At 37.4% G+C, this 24,118-nt stretch overlaps 1 non-coding gene across 1 annotated transcript; it reads right to left on the reverse strand.

The window, feature by feature from the left end:
- Positions 1 to 21,214: 21,214 nt before the first annotated feature.
- On the reverse strand, positions 21,215 to 21,360 carry LOC149474114 (U12 minor spliceosomal RNA). Its single transcript, XR_016312167.1, has one exon. It is a non-coding gene; the product is annotated as a U12 minor spliceosomal RNA (small nuclear RNA).
- Between the last annotated feature and the right edge of the window lie 2,758 nt (positions 21,361 to 24,118).

A 24,118-nucleotide genomic window follows, 5' to 3' on the forward strand; every position in this document is an offset into this window, starting at 1 on the left:
CAGATGTATGGCATCTATAATATTTATAACCTTATTTATGGGATTTGCAGACCCTGGAATACACTGACAAGAGTCTGCATGTTCTGAGAGTGACATTTTGATGTTTGTAGACAGCAGTAAAATGTTTGTTACAAAACAAATATCTGTCTGCAGATTACTGCTAGTTAAAGAGTAATCTTCAAGATCTATTCACTTCATCTGGATTTAAAAGATCAGACCTTTGTTAAGTTAGCAAATCGTGTTTATGTGCATTGCCGAACACCTACATCCCTCTATGAATTTTGCAAATAAATGTGTAATATATGTATATATATATATATATATATATATATATATATATATATATATATGTACCCATATGCTGGGGTAATGGTGGAGCCAGCACATAATGTATACAAAATCCTTATTGCTATATAATGATCCAGCTATTTAAAATGTGTTTTAGTTGCCTGACGTATTTAAGTGCTCTAGTTGGGGGATTTCACAGCAAAAACTATCCCCTTGTTTTAAAAATATTTGATGATAAATGAGATTTTCCTTGCTGAAAAGTTGGGACTTACTTCTGCCCTCCCACTTGTGTTCCCTGGGGGATAAGGTTCTGACAACATAAAAATACCTGAATGGCCTTCTGGCATATTTCATTCTTTATTTATGAAAGGAAGATTAATAGACTATCAACATTTGCTGATATATAGAAAGTGAATTTTCTTCATCAGCCCCAGTGTACTTAAAGCAATATTGGAACTGTGAATGGACTTTTTTTGTGGAGTCTAATTTAGTCACATCCAGTTGCCGACCATGTAACACCACTAATTGCATATTTTTTACACGAATGCAGCCTGGCAGATGCTTAAATTGGTTGTGAATGTGCTCAGCTCCACCTAAATGTCCACAGAATATTCCCACATCCACATAGGTTTTCCTTCATTGGTTCCTCCTGAAATGCTGCCACCTGCTGGTCATCCAACCGTAGCATCTAGTGTGCAGTTCATTTGCAATCACATTCATCTTTGTCTTTGGCTTTTCAAATGTTTCTGAGCCTTTTGATCTGCATCACGTGTTCACTTTTAATTTGATGGATCAATCAACTGTTGACAGAAGTGCATGCAGCTAATTTTAATGACGCCAACACTTATTTCCCTTTGTTTTTTATGTGTGGTACATGTGTTCTGCTAATGATGTTTCGCCTTTTGCAAAATTAAACAAGTGCCAATGCAGAATATTATTGTGTCACATTACACATAGATCTTCAGGGTTTCAAATGAAAACCATTGACACTACTCATCATGGGCAGCCGTGAACAGCAATTGGAGGTCGAAAGTTGTATATTCTATTGAGCAGATTGGGTGAGAACCTGAGACATATTGAGGAGGTTTCACTTCAGGAAGATGTTTTTACTCAGCCACGTAAACCTTGTGTTCACTTTGAACACCCAATGGTATGCAGAGGAATAAAAAGAAAATGAGTTTCCTTTACACATGATAGGAGGATTGAACTGAACACAGAGCTGCACTGAGCAAAATGAATGGCATTCAGTAAGGTTGGTCACTGTGTATGTCCACTTAGCTTTGCAAAAACAAATAAATAAATAATTTAATAAAATGAAAAATATGAAACAGTATTCACCTAAATCACCCCTACATTTTTCTCTTGCTTCACTTCACTCACTAAGGCGAGTTTCCTAAATGAACAGTCTGTATTCCGTAAGAACAATTAGAATTTTATATAGAGAAGTGTAAGTTTAGAAACAAGTGATAACACGAAACCAGTAAATTTATATAATAATAATATTTTTTATTATTATTATTATTATAATACAGGATTTATATAGAGCCAACAGTTTGCTCAGCGCTTTACAATATAACAAGAGACAATACAGCAACAATACAGTTCAATACAAGAGGGAAAGGAGGGCCCTGCTCCTTGGAGCTTACAATCTAGGAGATAATATAGGATTTGTTTTTTAAGGATGGATTCTCTGAGGCGCCTTAGGAGTGGAGGAAAGAAAGGAAAGAAAAAGAAAGAAAAAAAGAAAGGAAGGAAGGAAAGAAGGAAGGGAGGGAGGGAGGAAGGGAGGAAGGGGCGAGATAGAGAAAAAGAGAGAAGCAAAGGAGAAAGCTGGAGAGAGAAAGGGGAAAAGAGAAAAGAAAGAAAGAAAGAAAGAAAGAAAGAAAGAAAGAAAGAAAGAAAGTCAAGATGGGTTGAGTGGGAAAAAAGGGAGAGACGCAAGGAAAGAGAAAGCTGGGGATAGTAGGGGGGAAAAAAGAAAAAGAAAGAAAGTAAGTCAAGATGGGGTGAGTGGGAAAAAAGGGAGAGAAGCAAGGAAAGAGAAAGCTGGGGATAGAAGTGGGGAAAAAAAGAAAGAAAGAAAGAAAGAAAGAAAGAAAGAAAGAAAGAAAGAAAGAAAGAAAGAAAGAAAGAAAGAAAGAAAGAAAAAGAAAGAAAGAAAGAAAGAAAAATCAGGAGAAATACAAAAAGAAAGAAAGAAAACAGGGAGAGAAGGAAGGGAGAAACCAGGAGAAAAAGGGTAAAAAAAGGAAGAAAGGAAGGAAGAAAGGGGCAAGAGAGAAATGAAAAAAGGGAGAGAACAAAAGGGGAAAACCGGAAAAATGAGTAGAAAGAGAAAACGAAAAAAATAAGTGGGGAGGAGAGAAGAGAAAGAGAGAAAAATGAGGAAAATGGAGTGAGACAACGGAAGGAAGCGATAGATAGAGAGAGGAGTGATAGAGGAAGAGTAAGAAGAGAGATGCCATTCTGAATTTGGTGGATCCATGATAAGATCACAAGGACTTTGCAGTTCCGGCTATTATAAGGCTATATGCACACTGGGTTTAATAAATGCCAGTTCCATTGGCAGAAAAAAACGCTGATATAGAGCATTTTTGTACACATTAGGAGAGTTTAGCATTTTTTTTCTGCCAGAAAGCTCCAATCAAAAACGCAAACCAGATCTGGGTTTTTTTTTATTTTTATGTATTTATGTATTTATTTATTTATTTATTTATCATAAATCGTAGTGACTTGACACTCAGCTTAGGCAGTGCAGGGCACTTATAAAAGTAAATGAGAGGTATTGAAGGAAGAGGGGGGTAAGGGGGCTGGGGGGTCCGTGCATGACACAAGGAGTCCCTGGTTAGGTCGCACCTAGAAAACATGTCAGTTGCACTGCGATCAGGCTGTAAACTAATCTGTATCCGTTTTATCCTTTAATGTATTGTATTGTGCTATTCTTAATTCATACATTTATTTTGATTGATAACATCTCCATTGCATAAGGTGTTTTCCATACACCTCCATTACCTCTGCAATCACGTGAAATGTCAGGGTTCAGGAAGAACTGGTCCAGATTGGGGATCTGAGAATACACTGATCATGGTGGACACTGATATTCAAATGCTAATTGAGGTCATTTCAGGGAAGTCACCCTCTCCATAGTGCTCACAATATGTCATGTACAATGAGGATCTTACTACCTCTATAGTATGAACAGATGGATGGATGCAGTACTCTGACATATTGATCAAATACATTAGAACTCTAGATTTCGAAAGTTCCAGCTATTTTACAGGAAGTTGGAGGACGTCTGAGCAAACCAATAAATGGCTCCCAAGGTTATCTCTGTTGTGTCCTAAGGCTTCCCTTAGCCATTGTTTTAGGGATCTTAGAAGGAATCTGACCTCACAAAACATTATTTGCTGGACTTTAAAGGAGCCATTACCCCTCTGTATACCTGAGAAATATCTGACTGGACCCATCTGCCATGAAATTACCCTATTTTATAGAGGAAAGAAAGAAAGAAAGAAAGAAAGAAAGAAAGAAAGAAAGAAAGAAAGAAAGAAAGAAAAAAGAAAAGAAAAATCAGGAGAAATACAAAGGGAGAGAAGGAAAACAGAGAGTGAGAAAATAGGAGAGGGGGAAAATCTTGAATCTTCTTGATAAGGAGAAACAGAAAGGAGGGGAATGGGAGTGGGATAGAGAGAGAGAAAGAAATAATGAAATGAATAGAGAAGGAGAGGAGGGAGAGGGATAAAAAAAAAGGTAAGGTAGCATTTAGATTTAAAAAAGCCAATAATAGACGAAGAAAAGAAAGAAAGAAAGAAAAAATAAATTATATATACATATATATATATATATATATATATATATATATATATATATATATATATATCCTAGACCCTGTTGATCTAGCCGTGGAATGGGAGTGCATGCAATAAGTGATTGTATCTTACCTTTGATTTGGGCACAAGATTGTGGTCGCTGAGGTGTGCACACTGTAATTTACTTTCAGCAAAGTTGTAAAGATTTTATCTATCACAGTAATTATTTCCTTTGACCATCTGCAAATGCCAACTTCCACATTTGGGGCCATTTCTCCTCAATTGTTTCTAAAAACGTGTTATAAATCGTTATATTTTTTTTTTTTGTAGAATAGGTATGATCGCTGTGAATTGTCTGATCTGGCCATAGTGTATGTTAGAAGGACACACATATCTGCTCCTGAAAAGTGGGTAAATGTATGTAACACTGGCAGACTGCAACTGCTACAATGTATTCTCTATTCAAATGTACAATATAGGGGTACTGATGTAATTGTACACGTACGATTTTCTTATTCGTAACACTTCAATTGGATGCGATTTGCACTAATGCATGTAACTAGTTTAAAATGCGGAGAGTAAATAACAATATTTATTTATGAACAAGGAATATTTGATTGTTGCGGGTATATCGTGTCATTTAGTGCACGGTCTGCATATATATATATATATATATATATATATATATATATCTCCGTTGTGTTATTTTAATATAACATTGGCAAATATGTACACCTACATTTCTACAACTAAAGTTAAAAAGTAACTCAGCGCTGGCATTGGTGTACTTCTATCTCTAAAATAAGACCAAAAATATTTTTTAATTGCTGAAAACATAACTTATATCGTTCAATCTGTAATGTATGGACCTGATCATCCAATGGCTTATTCTAGCATTCTAATATTACAAACTCTGCAAGTGAACGCAGATAAATATACAAGTTAACGCAGATAAATACGGAGCGTACATGGATATTCATTATACGGTACACCGGGACTAGAACCTGAACACTTGCAAACTGGAACGTTATATCAATATATTTTTGTTCTATTACATCTATAGTGTTATTCTGTATAAATGCAACCAAAACTAGGGAAACATCAATTAATTGGGATATAGAAAGTGCTGTTTTAATTAGCTGGTGAAATAAATAATTATGTCAACGTTAGTCTCGTATTTCTTATTTCTCCAGAATATATATGTAAGTGCAGGAATGCATGCTTGTTTATACAAATAAATAAATAAATAAACATTTTTATATACGTATATATATATATAAATGGACACATATTTGTGTATACAAAAAAAATAAAAGTAAACATCTATCTATCTATCTATCTATCTATCTATCTATCTATCTATCTATCTAATTATATATATGTTTGTGTGTGTGTTATAAATATTAAAATATTAGATAGATAGATAGATAGAAGGATAAACATTGAGGTTAATTACTAAAGGAGTTGGAAAGCTTTACTCAGTTTACTGAAAATTTGCTTCCACTACCCAATCATGTGAAAAAAAAATCTTGATTATTTATTTTATCTGCACTTTATTGGGTATTCAAAATATACACAGCTACTACATATTCAGTGATGATTCTCATACCTTTAGGAAATCTGCCTCACTGTATCTATCTATCTATCTATCTATCTATCTATCTATCTATCTATCTATCTATCTATCTGTCTATCTATCTATTTTTGTATGTGTGTATGCCTGTGTATAGCCTTTTATTTATACTCGTGTGCTTATGTATGTGTCCATTTGCTGTCTATATAGACCCTTTTATTTTTACTTGTTATATGTGTCTATTTGCAGCCTATATATACCTTGTCATTTATACTTGTGTGTTCATGTGTCTTTCCAAAACCTATACATACATCCTTTCATGTATGCTTTATATATTGTAATTATTTTAATTACTACAGGTATCTCTATAGCACCATTAATTTAAGCAGGGTTTTACATATTTATTACACATTCACATCAGTCCCTACCCTCAAAGAGCAGACAGTTTAAGGTCCTTAACTCACATTGATACATACATAAACTAGGCCCAGTTAGGCAGGAGCCAATTAACTATATATATATATATATATATATATACACACACATAAAGGTATATATATAAAAATATATATATACACATATATATATATCTCCTCTACATACTAATAACTATATATATATATATATATATATATATATATATTCTTGTATAAACATCCTATGTATACCCTTTAATATATATGCCTATATATCTTTCAGTTTAAATTTCACACTCCTGTGTCCATATGCAGTATATATATATACATATAGTATATGTCCATATGCAGCCTATATATTTATATATTCCATTTAATTCATACAAATGTGTGTATGTGTCAATATACAGCCTATATATACCCTTTTATTTATACTTTTGTGTGTATGTGTTCATATAAACACAAGTACTTGCAGCCAAACTCCAGTCAAGCCAAGAATTGTTGGAACCAGTACCATATTTCATAATGTATCTGACACTCAGCTATACTTTTAATGACTTTGGATAAAAGAGGATTTGTCTTCCGGAAGGAAAATACAAGTGTTATTCAGTGCTTTGCTTCTGACTTTAGATGTATGGAAATGTGGGAGCCAATATTGTCCTTGTGTTAACATATTGGCTGCTGAAAGGGCCTGCAACAAGTGATTGACAGTCTCAATCCACTAACAGGCTAATGGTTTCATGACCTTGAACAGAAGGCAAGGTCACATCATTATCACAAGTCTACAATTGGACTTTTTACTGTACAACATAAACATAAGCTGCACGGTATATGGAGATGGGGATGTGAGCTATTAAACTACACAGGTTTCTCGTTTAGCAGCAGAACTCATGCAGAATAATTACACATGGCTTCCTCTAGATCAGAAATCATTTAAGTGATGCTGTCCAGCCAGAGGTAATATCCCTGCCTTCGCCCAATCACCCTCCTGGACCATGTAGAAATGAACACAATTCATCCTAAATATGGGCTGTAATTGCTGCTATTTTCACAAATCATCAACAAATCTAAGGGGAGGAAAGATCCCCTTTAGAAATGAACTTTGTGCTGTCGCAGACCCATAATGCAAGTGATCCTAGGAAATAAATAAGAGGGTACTCATGTAGGTCAGGAGCTGTACCTCCCATGGCCTTCTATAGTTTCACAATCACAATGACAGCCAGGATTAGGGAAGTCATGATGCACTTATCAATATTGCTATCACATGACTACAGATACATGTCAGCAATAAATGATAACTATAGTGTAAAGGTCTATACAAGGCTTTAGTTGAATTCTTCCCTAAAGTAGACCTAAACCTCACCTGAAAGATGTTTAGTTTGCTAAAGCACTGTGTACATAAAAAATTGCAATCTTTTTAAATACAATACTTGTTTTCTAAAAATGTTCATAGTTGCAACTCAGTGCTGCTGATCTCCCCCAGCCTTTTTAAAGACACTTCCTGTCTACATGCATGTGGTCCAGCGATGGCTGCATGGTATTTCTCTGGGTGGGTTTCCTGATATTGAAAACAGCGGACCGTACCTGCATAATGTATTTTAAACAGATAAGTTTTTGATGTCCTTTAAACATTGCAAATATTCACTGCTTATAAAGCTCACAGCAGAGAGCATGTTTATTAAGTGTTCTTGTATGGCAAGACCACTTACTGTTATCTCACATATATATTCTTATTATTATAGCCAAATTTACCACCCTAACTCCTCCCACAGTTTTTACACTACATAGACAGTAATATACCGAAACGTGTGGATTGTTCCCGATTGGTGTGCTATTACTTTGGTTCGCGAAATATCGGCGCTTTTGTGGTGAAATTGGTCCCATAGGAATGAATGGCAGAATGTTGAAAACTAGAGTGGGAGCTGACAAAAGCTAGAGTGTGAGATGAACACAAGAACATTTCACACAATTTCCCCAGAAATTGTAGCTTTTCTAGTTAATAATTGTACTTCTCTACTCTGAATGGGAAGAGAAGTGAATGGAATAAGCAGTAAATGCCTGCAATGTTTAGTTAAATACTTCTCAATGAAAATTAAAATATAGAAATGGGGAAAAAATATGACTTAAAAAATAACATTTAAATTAATTAAAGACCTATGGGAGTGGGACCATCCTCAAAAAAATTTGTTTTTAGTTAGAGCAAGAAATTTCTGTGATACCTGAACCCAAGTGTATTTGTATAGCCAAAAAGTGTATTATAAACTTTTATTTCTGTTGTTCTTACTGGTGATTTTTGGGGGTGTCTCTATCTCTCTCTCACCCTCAGAAAATCCCCATGCCCCCTATAGCCAGGAACCTTATTTACCTTCTAAAAAAAATACATAGTGCTTAGGGAAATATGTCCCTAAGGCACCCTGAAAAAGGAAGCTGGAGACAATGCTTTTAGAGATTATTTTTCTTGATTAAATTCTGTATACTAAATTGTGGGTAATATAAAGAATATACATGAGCACTTGAGAAGGTAAGGATCTTTATAATAATTTTTTCATGTGGATTTAGTGATACTCTCATTTTCTTACATAAAGTACATGAAAACTCCCTTTATATGGTAGCAGGTGACAGACTACTAAACTCGCTTTTCGTGTGCAGTCACAGTGATAGTAGTGACATCTGGAGAATACTACACTGAGTCTAAATGATAACCTAGCCAAAGACTTGAATGTGGCACCTTATTAGCATGTGCCCAAACACTTGCACTGATTTGGGAACAGCTCCAAACCTGAGAATAGGCCACAAATCGGATGTGCTTTCCAATACACCAGAACAAAAGAGAAAATGCCAAGTTGTCAATGAGCTTTAAAGAAGCCAGAGAGAGTGACCAGTTGAAATCCAGGCAGACACACATCTTTTATGTAATTTTTTTTTGCTCAATCATTATACAATGTGTAGGAACTATAACCTAACTATATATAGGAATTATTTGGGATTGCTCCTAGAAATGCATTTGAACACCTGTCTTTACACACACATGAACTTTAATGGCATCCCAGTCTTAGTCCGTAGGGTTCAATATTGGGTTGGCCCACGCTTTGCAGCTATAACAGCTTCAACTCTTCTGGGAAGGCTGTCTAGGAGTGTGTCTATGGGAATGTTTGACCATCCTTCCAGAAGTACATTTGTGAGGTCAGGTACTGATGTCAGACGAGAAAGCCTGGCTCGTAGTCTCCACTCTAATTCATCCCAAAGGTGTTCTATCGGATTGAGGTCAGGACTCTGTGCAGGCCAGTCAAGTTCCTCCACCCCAAATTCGCTCATCCATGTCTTTATGGACCTTGCTTAGTGCACTGGTGCGCAGTCATGTTGGAACAGGAAGGGACCATCCCCAAACTATTCCCACAAAGTTGGGAACATGAAATTTTCCAAAATGTCTTGGTATGCTGTCACCTTAAGTGTTCCCTTTACGGGAACTAAGGGGCCAAGCCCAACCCCTGAAAAACAACCCAACACCATAATCGCCCCTCCGCCAAACTATACACTTGGCACAATCATTCTCCTGGCAACCAAGAAATCCAGACACGTCCATTGGATTGCCAGACAGAGAAGCGTGATTCATCACTCCAGAGAACACATCTCCACTGTTCTAGAGTCCAGTGGCAGCGTGCTTTACACCACTGCATCCGACACTTTGCATTGAACTTGATGATGTAAGGTTTGGATGCAGCTGCTTGTCCATGGAAACCCATTCCATGAAGCTCTCTTCACACTACTGTTATGCTAATCTGAAGGCCACATGAAGTTTGGAGGTCTTTAGCTATTGACTCTGCAGACATCACAGTACCACACTTGAATTCACTGAGCTCCTGAGAGTGACCCATTCTTTCACAAATGTTTGTAGAAGCAGTTTGCATGCATAGGTGCTTGATTGTATTCACCTGTGGCCATTGAAGTGATTGGAACACCAGACTCCAATGATTTGGAGGGGTGTTCCGAAACTTTTGGTAATATAGGTGTCCGTTCATGAACCAGCGGTAATAGATCGTTGCTCAGTTCTCCAGCATTCTCGGAGAACACAGTTCTCCTGTGAATGCAGTTTATGAAGCAGTTCTCCGAACAAAGGGAGAATGGTCTCCAAACGCTGGAGACGGTCTACAAACTCTGGAAAACGGCTCATTTTACTATAATCTCGCGAGATTACAGTAAAAGATCAGTTTACTGAGCAGGGGTAAATTATCTCTGCTTAGTTTGCGGTCCCTCTGATTCTCCAGCTCTGGGCTGGAGAATCTGGAGGGAGAACACAGATCTCCAGCGAAGGGCTGACATGATCTCCTGAGTGTCATAAACTGTGAATGACCAGAGAATAGCTGAGATCTGTTGAATCACAGCTATTCTCTATGTCATAAACGGACACCATAGTATACATTGTTACTGCAGGAACAGACACGTGTGAAATGCCCTACATCTTTACTATTGTAAGATACATTAACAGGTTCTAACAAAGGCAAAACTGGGCAAAGGGGTGAATATTCTCAATTTAAATAGTTAGGCCCCATTTATTGTGTGACATTGTGCATTGCAATAAGGCATCAAAATATTTGGGTTGCCATCTCACTCTAACATGCTTAAAACCACACAATTCGTTACCTTGCATTGTCGTGCATTGTAGCATGCTACAATTAATTTACATTACCTTATTCCATTGGGGTGCTAGTGAAAACGAATAGCACTGCAACACAGCAACACATTTATGGGTGTCACCACGTTGTAGAAGTGTGAATAGTATAAAGCAATATATCCTTAATCAATTAGCGCAACCAAAATAAACACCTACTGTATATTCCAAAGTAACCAAAACAATGTTGCCAGCTAACACCAATTAAGTGAAATCACCACTGCAATACTTCAAAATAGGGCAGTGTAACAAAATCCACAAAGTGTTAAACACACACAAAATACGAACAATAAACAAAAAGAGATAATATAAACTGTAATATTGATACTGATAGTGTCCTTCTCCACAGTGCGACAAAAATATGCAGTGTGTGACAGAAATATACAGTCCAAAAAAACAAAAACTAAAGTTCAAAAAATATTACAATCATCAATTAGATACTGTGATCCAAATAATAATAATAATAATAATGAAAGTGCTCTGTGTCTCCACCATCCATAAACAGCCTCTCACCTCAAAGCTTACTGAAGAAGTCCCCACCTTGGAAGTAACGCATATGGGGAGGCAGAGCTGCAGGCGTAACGTCATCCCGCAGCCATCTTAGTACAGAGCTGTATGCCAGTGACTTGTAATAACACGTGTATATGAGTTAGCACTGGCGGCACTGCTTAATTGTGTAAGTGCAATATTTTACTTTTTACCATTAAAAATATTTTAAACAGAGATCATTAGACCTTGTGTGCTTCCTTCTCCTTCCAACATATATCTGGCATTCCAGAGTTTGTGAAGCCCGGTGTATCCCATCTTGGGGAGAAAAGAGTGAGGATTTGACAAGCACCTATCAGAGTTATTATCCCTGAGGGGAACACTGCTGGCTTTGGTCTTTCTGGTTATGCTTGGGTAACAGCTTTGAGATGAGAGGCTCATGTATATGGGTGGCAGAGACACGGAGCACGTTTATTATTATTATTATTATTATTTGTATTATTATTCGGATCACAGTATCAGAGTGATGATTGTAATATTTTTTGGACTTTAGTTTTTGTTTTTTGGACTCTATATTTCTGTTTCACTGTGGAGAAGGACACTATCAGTATCAATATTACAGTTTAATTTATTATTTTTTGTTTATTGTTCATATTCTGTGTATGTCTAACACTTTGATCATTTTGTGACACTGCCCTTTTTTGAGGTAATAGAAGTGTGAATAGGCACTTGGACTTTCTTTAACTTTTAAATTAATATGTACAACGTATAATAGCATACAGGGGCGGACTGACCATTTGGAAACTCGGGCACTGCCCGAGGGCCCAGAGTCAGTAGGGGGCCCCATGAGATGCCCCTGGTACCTTTTTCATAGGCTTTCTTGAGTATGGGCAAGGACACAGGGGCCCCATGATCCCCTATTGCTCGGGGGCCCCATGAGTTGTCAGTCCGCCCCTGATAGCACATTAAAATATATAGCCCAAAAAACAAAACTGAAAATAGTACCACTCAAATGCCTCTCCAAACCTGTGTTAGATAGATCAGCATGTGAAAAGATTGGCGCAAGACAGACAGCTTGTCAGGCACCAATAGACTTCAACAAAATGTAGAGAACACATCAGATGCATTTTGCCCTTTTCAGGGGCCTAATCGCAGAGGCCTCTCTGATTTGGCTCCAAAAAGGGCAAAACGTGACTGAGGAGTTCTCTACAGGTGGAGAACAGGAGCTGAAGCCATCTTTTACCCATCTCATTACATTTATGCAATAGGGAGTCAGTGTATGTGTGCAGAGAAGTAAATTCCCTGTATGGCAGTTGTTAGGAGAACCATTGGAAGATTTCTATTCTATTCCTATTTTGGTGACATCTCAAAATTTGAAATTTTCTTTCTGTCTCAGTGACAATGGTCACCAGCACAAATCAAGAGGTTGAATCTCTCTAACAGGGACACCCTCATCAATAAATACCTAACAGGGGCTTAAACCCTTCCCTATTCTATCAAAACCTGAATAAAAGTTTTGCCTATACACACACTTTAAAATAAAGCAATATGATAACATAGGTTGTTTTAAATAAAAGAGACACTTGAGTTGATTTACTAAAGAAGTACATTTTTCACGTAGCTCCCTGAAACTCTAGTCACTTTAAAGAAGAACTAAAATATTTTTTTTTAAATCAGTCTGTCTGAAATTGCAATATAAAAAGTACGAATAGGGATGAGCTTGGGTTTGGTCCAACCAATGTTCAGCTGAACTCATTGACCATCCTTGCCAGGATCTGGGCATGATGTAGGGCAGTTTTATTCCCACCCAATCCTCTTTTTTTCCTGGTCTTTGTTCCTGTTTAACCACTTGCCCTCCAGATGATAAATCCCCTTCTTGACCAGGCGATTTTTTGTTATACAGGGCTGCGTTACTTTACCTGACAATTGCGCGGTCATGCAATGCTGTACATAAATAAAATTTATGTTCTTTTTTTCCCCACAAATAGAGCTATCTTTCGATGACATTTGATCACCTGTTTTTTAAAAATATCGACAATTTTGAAAAAAAAACCAATATTTTTGACTTTTTGCTATTCAACATATCTAGAAAAAAATTTAAAAAATCTAATTTTGTCATAAATTTAGGCCAAAATGTATTCTGCTACATGTCTTTGTTAAAGAAAAAACAAATACGTGTAAATTAATTGGTTTACGTGAATGTTATAGTGTCTTCAAATGAGCGGTATATATACTGGAATTTTATCTTATAGCGGGACTGCGGGACTGTGGTGGGCATTCTGACACTGGGGGGAACTGACTAACTGCTAATGACACTAATACAGTGATCAGTGCTAATACAAAGCACTGACACTGTACTAATGACACTGAACTGCCATATGCTGTTTTACTGTGGTGTGTTTTACTAGATAAACATGCTGCTGTGTATTTCTCTGCTGTACAGAGAAATACACAGCAGCAAGTTATTGCTGTCAGGAGAGAGACCTCAGTTTACACACAGGTCTCTCCCCTGTCAGTGTTACTTGACGATCGCCGGGTGCCGGTGGGAAATCTCCGGCTGGGACCCAGTGATTGACATCTGTAGCTGCCATGCGCCCCCTGCTGGGAAATGCTTATCATGTATATATACGTGATTTTGCGCAGCCCTGCTGCCCTGTAGCAGTACTTCTGCTATAGGGCAGAAGGGAAACGGTTAAAAAATGCAGCTGTTAACAAATGGGAGGGAAGGACACAAGACAGGACAAGGAGGAACCACATTTTTCTGTGCAGAGAGGGTGATGTAAGGGATGGTGGGAATTGACATTCTAAGAGGTAGGTGTGGAAAGCCTATGAGCTATTTAAGTAGCAAAGCTGAAGCCAATATGTTATAAAGCAGGGGTATCCAAACTTACTAAACAAAGGGTCAGTTTATTGTCCTTCAGCCTTTAGGAGGGCTGGACTGTGGCTAATGGCAGTGGAAATGTTCCTGGAATCAGTGGGTGTAAACATCGCCACATTTGGTATTAGCTGGAGAAATAGTGCTCCATTATTTGTGTCAGTGGGAGGAATAGTGCCCCAAATGCTGGATAAAGGCAAGCAAAGAGCCACAACCAGCCCCAGGGCCACAGTTTGGAGATCACGGTTATAGAGAATCTCAGGTCCTACACAGCAGCTGGGAGACTTTCCGGAAAAACCACAAGGCTTAGGGGTTGATTTACTAAGGGCAAAAAGGATGTCCCCTTTTAAGAGAATTTTCCCTTAGCTTAATGAATGAGGTGAAGCTCTGCTGATTTCCATTATCCAATCCAATTTCCATTATCTGTGCAAGCAAAAAATACAGTTATTTTTATCTTCCACGCACTATTTTTAAAAATGAACCCCCCCCCCTGTAAATTATTTATAGAATGAAAAAAAATACTTTTGCAGAATACACTCTGCCTAATATCTTTGCAATTTTTTTCTAATACAGAAATACTATATTAAATGGGGCATTTATTTTTCAGAAAATTGGCCCGCCATTTTTGCTTGCATATGTAAATCAGCTCAGATGACCTGGTTTACAATGAATGTGCCTAAATGTCTATCTCTGATGGAACATTAGGGTATCTTACTTTATTTAGTAAACATGAAAGTCCTGTGAGTGCACACATGACTGTGCATACCTGTGGCTTGCAATCAGGCCTGTAAAAAGTCAGTATACATCCCCTTATTCGTAACAGTCTATTCCCAAACATACATCCCTTAGAAAAAAGGAGTACAGACTAAATGTTTGTCCTGAAAATGTTAATGTTAGTGCAAATAAAAATAAAAGTCACTGACAGTACTCAATTGTTTATTTTAGTACATAATAAAATATTTTAGTTTGGTGCACTTTTAGTATACTATTTTCCTAAATGTTATAGATTTGTAAGGCTTGGTGATCTGTATAACAAATAAATGTAAAATGTTATCTTAATTAACTTATGCGATCATGTTACTGATAAATTATAAAAATGTATCTATAATATTTTTTGAAGTCCTGTAATATGGTAGAACATATATTGTAAATTATTATATTATATTATTATACAGGATTTATATAGCGCCAACAGTTTGCTCAGCGCTTTACAATATAACGGGAGACAATACAGTAACAATACAGTTCAATACAAGAGGGTTAGGAGGGCCTGATCCTTGGAGCTTACAATCTAAGAAATCATGTGTAAAACCCTGCTGTGCGTCTTTTATCTATCTATGTGATCAGGGAACACCAGCCTTATATAATCTAATAAATATTGTTTCTGTATATCAGCTGTGGTTGTAAAACACACATTAAACAGATCACTTATCTATATTCATGTTGCCATCCTCTGAGCAACTTGCAGCCAACTAACTAGGAAACGTTCCCACAACATAGTGCAGATACAAGCACCCTGTCTTCCTATGCAATATGTATGTTCACACATTCTTAAGATCTGCTTGCCAGCCATTGATGCCAGTCATTTCTTTGATGAACCTCTGGAAAACATCACTGCTATGGTGTGCAAACAGTGGCAAATAGGTGTAAATCTATACATGAGCTTGCTCTTTCTGAATAGGCTTATTCAAGTGAAATCAATAGAACAAACATTGAAATAATGGGTACAGTTTCATATTAATATTTGTATTATTTTGATTGTGTAAATAACATATTTAATAGCAACTATGAAATATGAAGGGATTTATTTTAGATTTTTTCATTTTAATCTTTATTTAATATTTTTAAATGCTTTCAGTCTGTTCCTGTTTTAGACTTTTTTTTTAAAAATTGTGTTGGATAGGGAATGAACTATTGTTCATCTTCCAATGGGCATCTATAGTAAACTTCATCCTAAAGACTGTCCACTGACCAGTGTTTACAGAGATCGAGGCACAGGCAAAAAACAAGAAAGCTTTATTTTACTGGCAAGGAGGAGCAAGCATTGCTCATCCTAGTTGCCAGAATGAGCTTGATTTTTGTACATCAATTTAAAAAAAATTGCCTTTATAAAGAAAATCATTTATATACATCTTTTATATCTCTTAAATTGTAAGCTCCAAGGAGCAGGGCCCTCCTAATCCTTTTGTATTGAACTGTATTGTTGCTGTATTGTCTCTCTTTATATTGTAAAGCGCTGAGCAAACTGTTGCTGTATAAATGCTGTATAATAATAATAATAATAGAAGAACATTAATTTCACCTTAGTGTTAACATGCAATTGGATCACAAAAAGTGGGCGGTAATTGGTTGCTGTGTGCAACACAGGCAGTCCTTATTCAGACTTCTATTAATGAAACCCAAAAGCTATGATTTAAAAAAAAAAGGTATGTGGTTGATTTAAGAAAACTGGATCTAAGAAAACTGTCAGTAACAATGTTGCTCATAGCAGCCAATATTCTGAAGTGAGAAAGGCATAGTTGCTGTTGGTGACTACTACAATTTTGCTTCAGTTTTTCTAGTTTTTTTTTTAATTAAACTAGTACTATGAAAATGAACTCAGTGTTAAAGTACATATGAACCCTTACATTGCAAAACAACCCATTCACTTTAAAATAGAAATGAAAGCAAAAGGTACTGCTTGGCAGTACTAGCGCTGTTGGTTCAAATCCCAACCACGGCACCACCTGCCTGGAGTTTGCATGTTCTCCCTATGCCTGCGCGGGTTTCCTCCAGGTACTCTGGTTTCCTCCCACATTCCAAACACATGCTGGTAGGTGAGTTGGCTCCTGTCTAAATTGGCCCTAGTATGTGTATGTATGAATGTGAGTTAGGGACCTTAGATTGTACACCCCTTCAGAGTTAGGGACTGATGTGAATGTACAATATATATATGTAAAGTTCTGTGTAAATTGATGGTGCTATATAAGTACCTGAAGTAAATAAATATATATATATATCCCTCCTTTTTTTCTAATAGGTGATTTCATGATCTCTGCTCTCAGTTACATAAGGGGTATGTCAGCACAAGTCTTGGCCATTGGAGTACAGGCAGAAAAATTACCACGCTGGGATGGATGTGCTTCCATGCCTAGCATGATCAGTTCGAAATAGGAAAGCAGGGGACTGTGAGGATCACCAGGGATTTCACACAAAGAAAGCAATGCAAAGGGAATAGAATACTTTTTAACACAAGTACATGATATAACAGACACACTGTATATCAGGAATATAAAATATTAGGGGAACATAGTTTTTAATAAAAAAGAAGGGACATTTCTTCACCTCAGATCTCAGTTTTGTAATCACTTTTGGCACCAAAAAAGAAAAATAATATAATTCATATTTTGCAGTTAAATACCCAAAAACTAGATGTTGGGGTTGCAGTTGTCATCTTGTCACTTAGAATGTAGCCCATAGTACGAACCAAGGTACAATTTCTATCTTTTTTTTACATAAAATTTCCATCCATTCTGCTCAATAGGAAATTGTATATAATATATTTTTTCCGTAAGCGCATTGTGTACTTAAAACAAGAACAAGCACATTGCTCTGGTTAGGAGCCCCCTAGTACTCAAATAGCTAATTTGCATTTATATTTTCACCAATTTGCACTGTTACCTACATCATAAGGAAAGAAAAATAATATTCAAAATCAACATTCAGTAGCACATTGCAATAATTCTGAGAAGGTTTCGTAGCATCCTGGTGTTGCAGCATATGTAAACCCTAGCAATGAACTACTCTTTATTTGCTCCCTTTTGGTCTGCTTAAAGTGTATGGTAACCTTAATTTGACTATAACACATATGTGTCTCTTAGGGTATGTCTTTGGTACAAAGAGTAGCTTCTTGTGTTTTCAGTACATGTAGCTGGTACATTACATTTAACTTCACATACAGTACATTTAACTGGTAATCCTGTAAGTCTCTCTCCTTTACTTTTCAAAACTGACCACACTAAGCACGGAAGCACATCAATGTTGTTATGATCAGTCTGTATCTAACTAGTAATACAGGCAAGTCACGCGTAGGTACAGACAGACAGACCAGGGCCACTGTTGCAAGAAGGCTGTAACCCATTAGCCAATCACAACCTGCCTTATTCAGCTGCAACCAATAGGAGCATCAACAGCAGAAGAGACACACAGACAGGGAAAGTATTTCCCCACTGTGTATGTCACTTACATCCCAAAAAAGGCACACTCCTGGAATAAAATGTACACTGTGGGGAAAGTGCACAAAATACCTGTTGATTTTATCAGAAATCTTGTGAACTGATAACTTCCTATACCTGTGAACAAGCAACAATAAAGATAGAGCTATGAAATGTAGAGCCAAAAGTACATTGTGTTGTCATTTCAAAGAGAAGGGTAGTAGTACACTATATTTCTGGCCCATCAACAGTTATGTTCGGTACTTGTACTGTTTGTCTAAAGATGTATGAAATATGTGTGGGGGGTTTTGCCTTAACACATGCTTAAAAATAGACTTCCATACCAGCCCCAACCTGTATAAAATCAAAATTATTTTATTGTGATATGTCTTTAACTGCTTCCCGACGGCCGTATAGCAGTAATACTGTTACAGGGCGGCACGGGTGCACAAAATCACACATATATATATATATATATATATATACATGATTTGGAATTTCTGGGTAGGGGGCGCGTGCCCTACCCGCACTGCTATTTGCGGGCGTAGCTGTCAATCACCAGGTCCTGGTGGTGATTACTTGCTGGCGCTGGGTGATTACTAAGGAACTCCGATGGGGAGGAGATCTGTGTTGTTTACTAACATTTCTCCTCCCTGTCAGCTCGGGCACACTACTTTGGATGGCTGTGCACAGCACAGCCATCCAAATGAGTGTGCTTACAGTGAGGCACACTTCCTGCCCAGTGCATTAATACAGTGTCAGTGCTTTTTTTTCACCACTGATAACTGTAATTGCTGTCACTGGGGATTTCAGTGACATCAAGTCAGTTCCCCCCAGTGTCAGAATGTCCACCGCAGTCCCAGAGTCCCACAGTCCCGCTATAAGTCGCTGATCGTCGCCATTACTAGTAAAAAAAATTAAAAAACCCAGTATATATAGCTCCATTTGTAAACGCTATAACTTTCATGTAAACCAATTAATTTACATGGATTGGGATTTTTTTCTAGCAAAGACATGTAGCGGAATATATTTTGGCCTAAATTTATGCTGAAATTTGATTTTTTATTGTTTTTACTGGACATGTTTAATAGCAAAAAGTAACTAATATGTGTTTATAAGGTGTGGAGTGATGCTAGGAAAGGGAAGGAAAGCTGCTGTTTTAGCTGAAAACATCTGAAAAAATGCTCAGAAAACACAAATTTCTAATAAAGTCTATGAGAACAAAACACACAAATGTGCCTGAAAAGTAGCGTATGTACTTTTTTGATCATCAGGCATTTTGCTACAGGCAACAAAATGCTCAAATGTGAACACAGGGTAATTGAAATGAATCGGAATTTCCTTGCTGAGCATTTCTAAGCATCGAGCTTCAAACTGAACAACACTCAAGTGTGAACGGGGCCTAACAAATAAAGAGCCTATTATGTATGGCCAAAAAAGGTAGGTGACCGCCATGTATACTGTATATAGTCATCTAATTTTACTGCACTGTTATCAACCTTCAAAAAGAACTAACCAGGTTACATGACAAAACATCAAACATTTTCAGAAGCTTTGTGGTTTTTTTGGGACTGTACTAAAGGAAATTATGTTGGTGCTGGTCTGAAGGTCTGTTTTCAAGTGGCAACAACTGAATGTAAGCTGGTTGGACTACAGCATATTCTGTTATTTAAGGCTTTTGGTGTAAATTTGTTTTTTGAATTTAAAGCAGACTATGTAGATATTGGACTGTTCCACAACTGCTTGGGGCAGAAGGATGGATAACAACTTATACTGATGTTACAAAAGCGATAATCCTAAATGTATTACACCGCATCCTGACTGTACCACTGTGATGTATTTGGAAGTGGCATTCATCAGACCAGATAACATTTTTCCAGTGCTTATGATTTCCAGCAGTCGCTTTCAGAGGTTGGTCATGAAAGTGAGGCACAGGGCAATATCATCTACTTTTGTACTCCATACAGCCAAAAGTGACGCTTTTTGCATCCCACTATTGGTTGTTACTCCACAACTATGTAGTATTTTTAATTGCTGTACAATGAACTCATGCCACCCAACATTTTCTATGTTTATCCACCAAGCACAACATCCTATATATGTTCTGGTGAATAGTTTTGTGTTCCAGACTGTTCAGAATAGTAAATTTTGACCAGTCTAGGAAGTCTATGGTATTTATTTAAAATGGTCTCCCTTACAACATTGATGACACCTTTATTAATGCTTTTGTGCCAACAGTACACAAATATGCAGCCTCTCGACAGGTGGGCCTTGACGCCAAGAGGCCGCATATTTGCGTACCCAAATGTAACCAAACGTGTTAAGAGCGTGCGCCCTGTGCATTCCCAGTGCAGTTACCGGCACCTGCTGATAAACGTCCAATTGCTACTTGCAATCAAGAGCTTTATGATCATGCGGCCACTGTGACAACGAATCATGGCGGTCACATGATCTAAAACTCCGCCCCACCTCCCAGAAAACTCATTAAAGGGCTGGGAGGTGCAGCATTAAGGGGTTAAAGTCTTTTTACATTTACATACATTCACTTAAATTTAAATGTCAAACAAGTTGCATAAACAATTTAAATGTGTTTGTGGGTTATTAAAGAACTATAAATATGTTTTTTCTCCTGTTCTGTCCCCTGTGGGACAAAGTACATGAAGTACTTTATCCCATGTTGCTAGGTGCTTCCTAAGACTGGGCACCCCCCATCAACACCCACACGGTCATCTTACAGCCTAGCTAGTAAGGAAGGAAGGAAGGAAGGAGAGAGGGCCGCTTGTCACAGATCTGAACACTCTCCCGAGACAAGCAGTGGCAAGAGGAATGCAGAAGAATTGGAAGCTGAGACGCCCCCTCTCCCACTGCATTCTCTATGCCCCTGCTTATCTCCAGAAAGTGCTCGTTACCCAATCTCAACACCTGAAAATCCTGCAAAGTAGACTGGGCCTCCTTGTAGAAACCTGTATCCATTAAAAATAATTTTCCCTGTTTGTGAGGATCCAGAATCATACCAGTCCCAAATTTTCCTTACTCATAAATTTAAGGCAGAAATACAATTTAAACTGAATGTAAACCCTGACAATGAACTTCTCTTATTTGCTTCCTTTTGATCTGAAAAATATTTCATTAAAATCTTTTTGCTATATCTGTTCAATAATTGCAAAGAAATACGTATTGATCAGGGCAGATATTTCATAGGCTGATAACGTCTTGTACTTTCTGCCCTTACTGGCCCTAATCAGTTTCCAGCTCTTTCTGTGGAATACAGAAAGTTGTCCTCCCTACATTACTGAGAAGAGGTAAGGAGGCTGTTCTGTAGTCCTGAAAAACAGTGTTTCCTAGGGTGAAAATGCTACTCATACTCTTCCATAAATACAGGACAGTGAATGAATGATGTCAGCTTAGGACAAGAAAAATGTTACCATTAGGATCATCATGTGAACATAAAGGAAAGACAGCCTGAAAAAAGAAAACGAATTCAGTCACAACATCAAGAATTGGTAGGCTGCCATATATGATTTTTGTTGTTAGACTTAGGTACTCATTGAGCCCATTCTTAGTAATCTGAAAGTCTCAGTTTATACTTTTCCATGTATGCTGCAGAGGCACAGTTTTTATTTTTCTGACCACTGAGTGTATATACTTTGTTAACTAGGCAGTATGTGGTTTATAAAGTACACGGTTACAAATAGTCTTCTTTAAAAGTATAATTTAAGTAAGATGTGTGAAATTATTGATTAATGCACTTTAATTGAAAACACAGTATGTACATATGTTAATAGAACAGTGGCCCTCCCATTTCTGTCATGTAAAGTACTCAATCAGCTTGTTTGCATTACATGTAAATACCACTTTGAAGCAAATGATTGGGGCCCCATATGTGAGTGATTTCCACCTACGTTTCTTTGGGTGACTTTGACAGTCCTCAGGAAAGAATAATGTATTTTTATAGATTGATTTTGACCTCCTATGTGGTTAAGTTGATTGTGTCCAGATAAGAAAATCTTAGCAGTATGGCTGTATTTGGAAATGGTTGTTTACAGTTGTTTGAATTAAACCATTTATTTGCCATGAACTCTCAGGCCCTAATCAATGGACCTCTCTTTACAAAGTCAAACAGAATCAGTCCTGCCATGATTTTTTATTACAATCACAGTCACTTAAATGCCTAACAAATGTAACAAGACCTGAAAGTAGCTGCCTTTAAACCTTGACAACTGAGTCATTACGCTGGAATGGGTAATTATTATCCCTGTCTAGTAGATGAACTTTGCTTTACAGTTACTTAAAGACCAATATTGCCAGCTCAAATTGAGATTTTTACTGAAGATGGTTTAAAAGCGCTCCATAAAATTCACCCGTGCCGCTGATCATTAGTGCTCTGAATTAAATATATCATATTTTTTTCTATTTTTCAGCTTCCAATTTATCTATGCACATTTATCTATGTATGTGTATGTATGTATGTACATGTTTATTTATTGTAGACATCTTTGTTTGCTCATGGGTTAAAGGGTTTAACTTAATTGGATATTTAAGTAATGGTGGGTTACACAGCCAACCAACATTATTTTATCTGTTAGAGATTCTGCAGGGAAGATATCGTTTTCATGGTTACTGACTTTGACCCACAAATGCACCTGTTAATAGGATGCTACTTTTTCATTGCTTATTTATACAGTCCTTGGGGGATTAATCCTGCTTCAGCTGTTGCATGGCTGAAATATCAGTTTTGGTGGATTTAACATGGGGCTTAAAACTAAAGGGGTCTTAAATCGCTACAGAAAAAAACTACCAAAAAAAAAGCTATCCTGTGCCATAGTGATTCTATAGAATATACAATATGAGTCCTGAAAACTGGGGTCACTTAGCTGACCACCAAAGATGTCAATGACAGTACTAGTGTGAAAGGGAGGCTTAGAGCTGCTTCACATAGCTAAAGCGCAACTAAACCACTGTCCCATAGACTTCTTTGAGGACGTGTGATTTCAGAAAGCACACCAAAACTCCTGCATGCTGCATCTTTGGTGCGATTTCTAAAACGGTACCAAAAATGTGGAACCTCATAGATGTCTATGGGAAATTACAGGTAAAGCGCATGAAAACCACAGGTTGGCTTCACTTTTAGTAAAAGCGCAGCATGGTAGTGTGAAGCCCCCCTTAGAGCTGTAACAGTGAAGGGCTGAACATGTTTTCCGTTGATCTCCTGAGTGTCATAAACTGTGAATGACCAGAGAATAGCTGCGATCCTCTGAATCGCAGCTATTCTCTGTGTCATAAACGGACACCATAGTTACATACATAGGGGGTTATTTACTAAAACAGGAGAGTGCAAAATCTGGTGCAGCTCTGCGTGGAAACCAATCAGCTTCCAGGTTTTATTGTCAGAGCTTAATTGAACAAGCTGAAGTTAGAAGCTGATTGGCTGCCGTGCACAGCTGCACCAGATTCTAAGAGCTCCAGTTTTAGTAAATCAACCCCATAGTTAGTCAGATTGAAAAAAGACACAAGCCTATCCATCAACCAACACAAATAGAAAAAACAAATATCCACATACCAAACCCCATGGCCATAACTGATCAAGAGGAAAACTTTCTTGATCCCCTGAAAACAAATTGAAAATTTCCTGGATCAAGTTTCTGGTGCAATTTCTTTTTAAACAATCTACTCAGCAGGCCAAAACTAGTTTCTGAGGGAGTCGTCCACATTTTTACAGCTCTGCTCAACTCTACTCTACTCTACTCTACTCTACTGGATGTCAAGGTTAACCACGTGAAGACCGCCCTGTAGAAGTTTTACTGCTACA

Source organism: Staurois parvus, unplaced genomic scaffold, assembly GCF_062004578.1.
Source record: "Staurois parvus isolate SC_StPar_1 unplaced genomic scaffold, SC_StPar_1.0 ptg000011l, whole genome shotgun sequence".
Lineage (NCBI taxonomy): Eukaryota > Metazoa > Chordata > Amphibia > Anura > Ranidae > Staurois > Staurois parvus.